Source organism: Rhododendron vialii, chromosome 9a (assembly GCF_030253575.1).
Source record: "Rhododendron vialii isolate Sample 1 chromosome 9a, ASM3025357v1".
NCBI classification, from domain to species: Eukaryota; Viridiplantae; Streptophyta; class Magnoliopsida; order Ericales; family Ericaceae; genus Rhododendron; species Rhododendron vialii.
The window spans coordinates 13,187,168-13,193,040 of NC_080565.1; the positions used below are offsets into that span (position 1 = coordinate 13,187,168).

At 38.0% G+C, this 5,873-nt stretch overlaps 1 long non-coding RNA gene across 1 annotated transcript; it reads left to right on the forward strand.

The window, feature by feature from the left end:
* The first annotated feature begins 1,323 nt into the window (after positions 1-1,323).
* On the forward strand, positions 1,324-4,797 carry LOC131300578 (uncharacterized). Its single transcript, XR_009191000.1, has 5 exons — positions 1,324-1,618; positions 1,697-1,819; positions 2,132-2,251; positions 4,259-4,424; positions 4,517-4,797. It is a non-coding gene; the product is annotated as an uncharacterized LOC131300578 (long non-coding RNA).
* Positions 4,798-5,873: the final 1,076 nt, after the last annotated feature.

The following is a 5,873-nucleotide window of genomic DNA, read 5'->3' on the forward strand; positions in this document are numbered from 1 at the left end:
TTTTGTTCCTATGCTATAATTAGGCCAAAGCCACTACCAAAAAGTGTTTCTGTTTTTTTTCCAATATGCAAATTCTTGACTTGGCTTTGGATGATTTGTCCACTTATTTTGTTTGTCAAGGCATTGTTAGTTTCTTTTGGTGAGTTATGCAACGTGTTTTTTTTCTAGTAACATAGAATTAACCTTCATTTATTTGAGTCCTATGACTTCTTATGAAAATTCTCTGTTCTATGTAGGAAGTTAATGAATTGAATAGGAAAACTCAGTTGTCAGGTTGAAGGGCGAGGATTGGGCGAGTGTTGTTGGCTCATCTCGCCCGTCGTAGAGGCACCTCCTCCCTCGAAGCCACCGTCTCCACTGGCCCATGGCACCACCGTTGAGAGATCATTTGCAGGCTTTCTGCTTGAATTTGTCCACTGCCTCCCCGCCTCCTCCCTTTCTGCAATTGGTGAGTTCTCTAAATGTTGGTCTTTGGTTTTTAAGTAGAATGTTGCTTGAACTTTGAAGATGACCTTTATTCCTTTTTATCATACCTTGTTGTGGGTTCTTCTTTTGATTGAGGCTTGCTAATCTTCTAAGCTTAGTAATGAAGACCACAAGAATGGACTTTGGGAAGATGCTTTGCTTAGAGAATAATGGCATGGTGGAACAACATCAGGATAAGAAATTGATTTTTTTGAACAAAACACATGGTAAGCTTCACGTCAAAACCACAATCAGTGTAAAATCCTTTTCGTGTTTCAGGTTTTGGCATAAAACCCCACCATGTAGCTTAGGCCAAGTATTCCTATCAAGTAAAATTCTACTGCTATTTAAGATAGTAATTTGGTGTGTTTCATAGTATTTGAAATATAGAATTTGCAATTTGTTTGATGTTTGATACTAAAACCCAAATAGATATGAGCTGAATATTTAGTTAGTGGGGATACCATTGTACTATATGGTTTATTCCATAGTTTTCTTTTTTTCTTTTTTCATTTTGACAGTAAAAGAAATACAGTAATCTTGCAAGAATTAGCATGCTGCATTTATGGTAGCAAGAACCTACTTGAATACTTCTTATTTTCAATTCATTTTGTCTCAGTTCAAATAAATGCACTTAAGGTCTCCTTTTTTATTTATTGAGTAACTATCAGTACTTAAGGAGCCAGTTTCTTGGTTATTTTGTTTGTGTTTTCAATTCTTGTTGCTGGAGTTAGTTCTTGCATTTGCATATTAATTTGGCTCTATAATAGTTTAATCTCTCCCACCATCACTGGTAAGTGTACATATGGGTTTCATGTGGATTTTATTTTTTTGTTATCGCTTTCAATTTGTGCAAAAGGTTTTATTTTTTTGGGTTTTTTCCCCTTCCAGGAGTGACTTGATCATGTGGTCTTGAAGGTTTGATTCTCAGCTTCTTTATTCTTAAGACCAAGCACAATTTGTTGAAAAGTTGTTTGGATGGGTTTAGTTATGTCATGGCTTGATCGGTGTTTTACGTGCAAGAACAGAAAATTAGTGAAGGAGAAACAGAACACTCAAGATGTAAGAAAGTCCAAACGATGAATCGCAGGACTAAATGGCAATGGCTGATGCGATGCCTCTATCCTTTTTTTTTTTTGTGCGTCATGAACAGGTTTGTAGTTCACAATTCCTAAGCTCATCCCTGAGTATCACCGCTGGTAATGGACTTCACTGCTATATGCTTTAACAGCGCAACTGTTCTTATTGACTCCTTAGTAAGTGGGAATGGGTTGCATTCACTGAGGAACTTCATGTTCCAAGATTGAGCTTGACGGTACAATTTCTTTAACCATTGAATGTGATGATTATACTGGTAATTCCTCATGCCGTCAGTGTTACTGTTAATTGTCAATATTGCTAGATTTTTGTTTTATAGTTTAGGTAGCAGCTCATGAAGCTTCCGTTCTCTGTCAATTGCTTATCAATCTAGCATTTCTTCCCCTCATTCTATGAAGCTCAGTGTTTGGGTTTTTGTTGGGTGTATGGTGTATTTTGGGATTAAGCTTCTATCCAACCCATAGAAGCTCTAACGGGCCAAGAACATGCAAGGGCGAAGAGCTTTGGTTTTCCTGATTTTATGTTCTTCTATTCCTGCCATTCTCAGTGTGGGTGTTCTCTTTTGTAGATGGTATATTCGGGGATTAAGCTTGTACGGGTCTGAAGCTCTAACGGGCCAACTACACACAATGACGTTGGGACCCTGTTACGTTGGGAGCCTCCAACCTCACCCAGTCTCCACTCCCAGGTATTAGTCAAATAAACCAAAGACGATAAATCCTAGGTTTGATTTGGAAGTTGAGAATAAGGGGATGATGAATCTTAGGTTTGATTTGGAAGTTGAGAATAAGATACGAGACAACTTGGCCTAAAATAACATAATACTTCTGAATCCAGTGCCTTTGTTTGGCCTAAACCTCTTTTTATTTGTCATTAGGCAATTACTGATTAGTATACAAATGATAAATTCTTGCCAAAAGACAACTGAGTTGTTCAAAGAACACTTAAGTGTATTAGCTTTTACGGTGCTATTACCATGTTCACGGTGTCTATCATGATCCTAGGAATAAAATTGTTGGTGAAACTTCATAATGGAAGAGGAAATGGAACAACTTGCAATGTATCACTAGCCTCAATAAAGTGATTTCTCAACATGCTTTTCTGAAAGACGCTTGGGCATTGCCCAAATGTTGGAACGGATAGTTGAATGCAAGATGAGAGCTTTGTTTAAGGAAAGCTTGGCCTAAGAAACAAGACAATATCCCATTGTCATTTTTTGAATGTAATGCGTCCCTTATCCATTTTTTTGGAAGGGTAAACTGAAGAAGATAATGGATTCTTACTTCATTATAGAGATAATCTCAGAATCGAGACTGTACTAATGTGTGTTATCAACTTATCAGCTTCTTTTTTAAGATGGCTTCACTTAGATTAAGTTTTAAAGCTACTTAATCTATTTTTGACATTGATAAGTGTCGACTGATACCAAACTTTTTTCCTTCCAATTCTTGCAGTATTTGAGACTAGGTAAAGAGACATGTTGGTGTTCGTGGTGGTGGTGATTAGCAGGCAGTAAGAATAAACTCAACAAATTTACGTTCATGGTTTGGATGGAATATTTTTTTTTTTTTGGGGGGGGGGGGGGGTAATATAAAGGGGTGTTTTTAACAAAAGGCTTTATAGCCGACAATGATATTTTTGTTCCCCCATAATGGCCAGTTTCAAAGAACCATTCACAAATAAACTTCAGGCAGCCTTATTTGTTGTTTTCTACATTTACATGTTAGGATATTTGTCAGCTTTGAATATTAGATTCGCTTTACTCCAGCTATAGCTAATAGCATTGTTGCTTATTTGGCTGAGATTCAAGTTGTGTTTTTTCATGAGAAGTCTAGTTAAATGAAGAATGTGGTTATGAGGAGAGAAGAGTCTTCATTTATGTACATAATTTAAATAAATGGACCCTGTTTGAAGTTTATTTGAGACAAAGTCTTCTGGGAGATTTCTGCTGTGTTTGCTTCTCTTTTTGAAAAGCATTTTTTAAAAAGATTCCCCCTACTTCCAATCATTTCTCTCTCTATCTCTCTCCACTTATTACCCCTACTATTTTTTCAAAAAGTGTTCCAAACAAAGCATTGTGTTCATTGGTGGGGTGGTCAATTGCAGAAAAATGACAATTCAATTTAGTTGTTTCAAAACATGTTTCGCCGTGACTGAAATTTAGTTGTTTCAAAACATGTTTCACCGTGCCTTCAATTCCTAATAATACTATGAACTACGTTATTGTATATGCATGCATGGATAAGGGTTGTCAGTGGAAGAGTTAGAGAAGCAAGTGTCGACAACTACTTTGGAGCTACTTTTGACCTTCTATAATTCAATGCTATTCAATCCTCTGTGTATATATATAGGACATTTGTGTGTAGGCTATTTAAATGCTAGTAATATATCAATACCTGCATGAGGATAGAACATGTATTTTAGAGACAGTAGAACTTGGCATTTTGGGCCATCAGTAGATGCAATTTTCGAGGTCAGCCTATTACTAGGAAGAGATTTGGGCAGATCCGATGGTGGGTCGTATAGTGTCCGAATGCGATCGTATTTTAGAAAAGAATAACTAATCTGTTTTTTGGTGCATATCATATTTTGACTTCTGACCAATCTCTAAACTGCAAGACTTATTTGAACTATGTATCGATAACCAAAAGTTACTACTTCTTATTGGGTCTTATTTTGGTTTTCTGGCTGGTAGGTTGGGAACTGATCCAGATGGCTTAGGGATCTATTTGGCATTGAGGATAATGACTCAGCTGGAGACTAATCATGATGACAACAGTGGAATGATCGAACTGCGTAAATTTTTTCAAAGCTTTCCGTCTACTTAATGCTTGTTGATAGCTCCATGAGAAAAGAGGCAAGTCCTTGATTACACTGATTCCCTTTTCCTGTACTGTTTCCAGGAAAGCAAAGGTATGTATTCACTGTTTGAATTCCTACTGCTTGTACGGAGCTATTGCTGTATTGCGAACCTGGGGTTCTTGCGAGGCGTCTAAGACTCGAAATTCTGGCGGCGGTGGTGACATAGATAGGGGAGAGAGAGAGAGAGAGAGAGAGAGAGAGAGAGAGAGAGAGAGAGAGAACGAGCTGTTAGAAGCTAGGTGTTGGCAATTAGAAGAGTTGGGCGTGGTGTTCGAAGGACCTGAAAGATGGATGTTCAAGAAGAGGAGGTCGATTGGGTAGAGGAAGTCGACTGGTAGGTTCTCTATTTCTTCAAAGTTGATAACTAGAGAGTCTAGGGTACCGTTCGACATTCCTTCTTCTTTTTTTAAAAAAAAAAAAACTAGGTTGAAAAATTAGGGCATGTTCTACTGTTCCAATCGATACCACTACCTTGTATCCCTCCCTTCCCTATTTTAAATTGATGTTTATGGAGTATAAATGCCTCGTACTGCACCTGTTGTTGCAGATTGGAGGGGTTCAACGATTCAACAAATTCGTCAGAGGGGTGAATTTGTGTTGGGCGATTGCAATAGAGGAGGTGAGTTCCTTGTTTCATTCTGGTATATATGCTTGGTATGCTTTTTTTTTTTATATAGGCGACAAAGTTTTATTAAGAACTCGACAAGGGGTACATCGAGGAGAGACCAAATACGGACCACGGAGTATGAGGTACCATATGGGTCTTCAGAAAGAAAAGAAAGAAAAAGAACATACATTCAATGGAAATTGAATGAGACTGAATACATTTTAACATTCAAGCCAAACTCATCAGGAGCAATCCATTAGATCATATCCTCCACCACAAAGTATTCTTCATCAGACGTTTCAGCAAGGGTTCAGTTCATCATTCAAATCAAATCCATTAGCAACACAAGCAGCAGCAGATGGAGAATGAATAGGCAAGCTCAGATCACAATATCCAACACTGAAGCTTACTACAATCAGGTTTCATAGCTATAATGTTGGCTCTACAGCCAGTAGTCCTTAGTCCTCTTAGCCCTCCCCGGAATTAGGAGTTGAAAAGAGGAATACTTCACACCTGAAACTATTAAGCATGCATTGAGTAATTGAGGTATCCACACATTGCAGCTCCACATTGAAACATCTTCACTTTACACCAGCAGCAGAGTTTGACAGCTTAGCCTCAAAACAGAGAAAGCCAATACTGATCTAATACTCTTAGCCCTCCAGAAACTGTGGAGTTGAAAGAGTAGTAAAAAATTTCAGACCCCATCTTCATGACTTCTTGTCCAATAGCTTCAAATCCCAATGACCTCTTAGCCCTCCGTGTGTCTTAGGAGTTGAGAAGAGGATGTATTATATCAGGGGTGAGGAGAGAAATCACTTAACTGTCCAAACATGGGAAT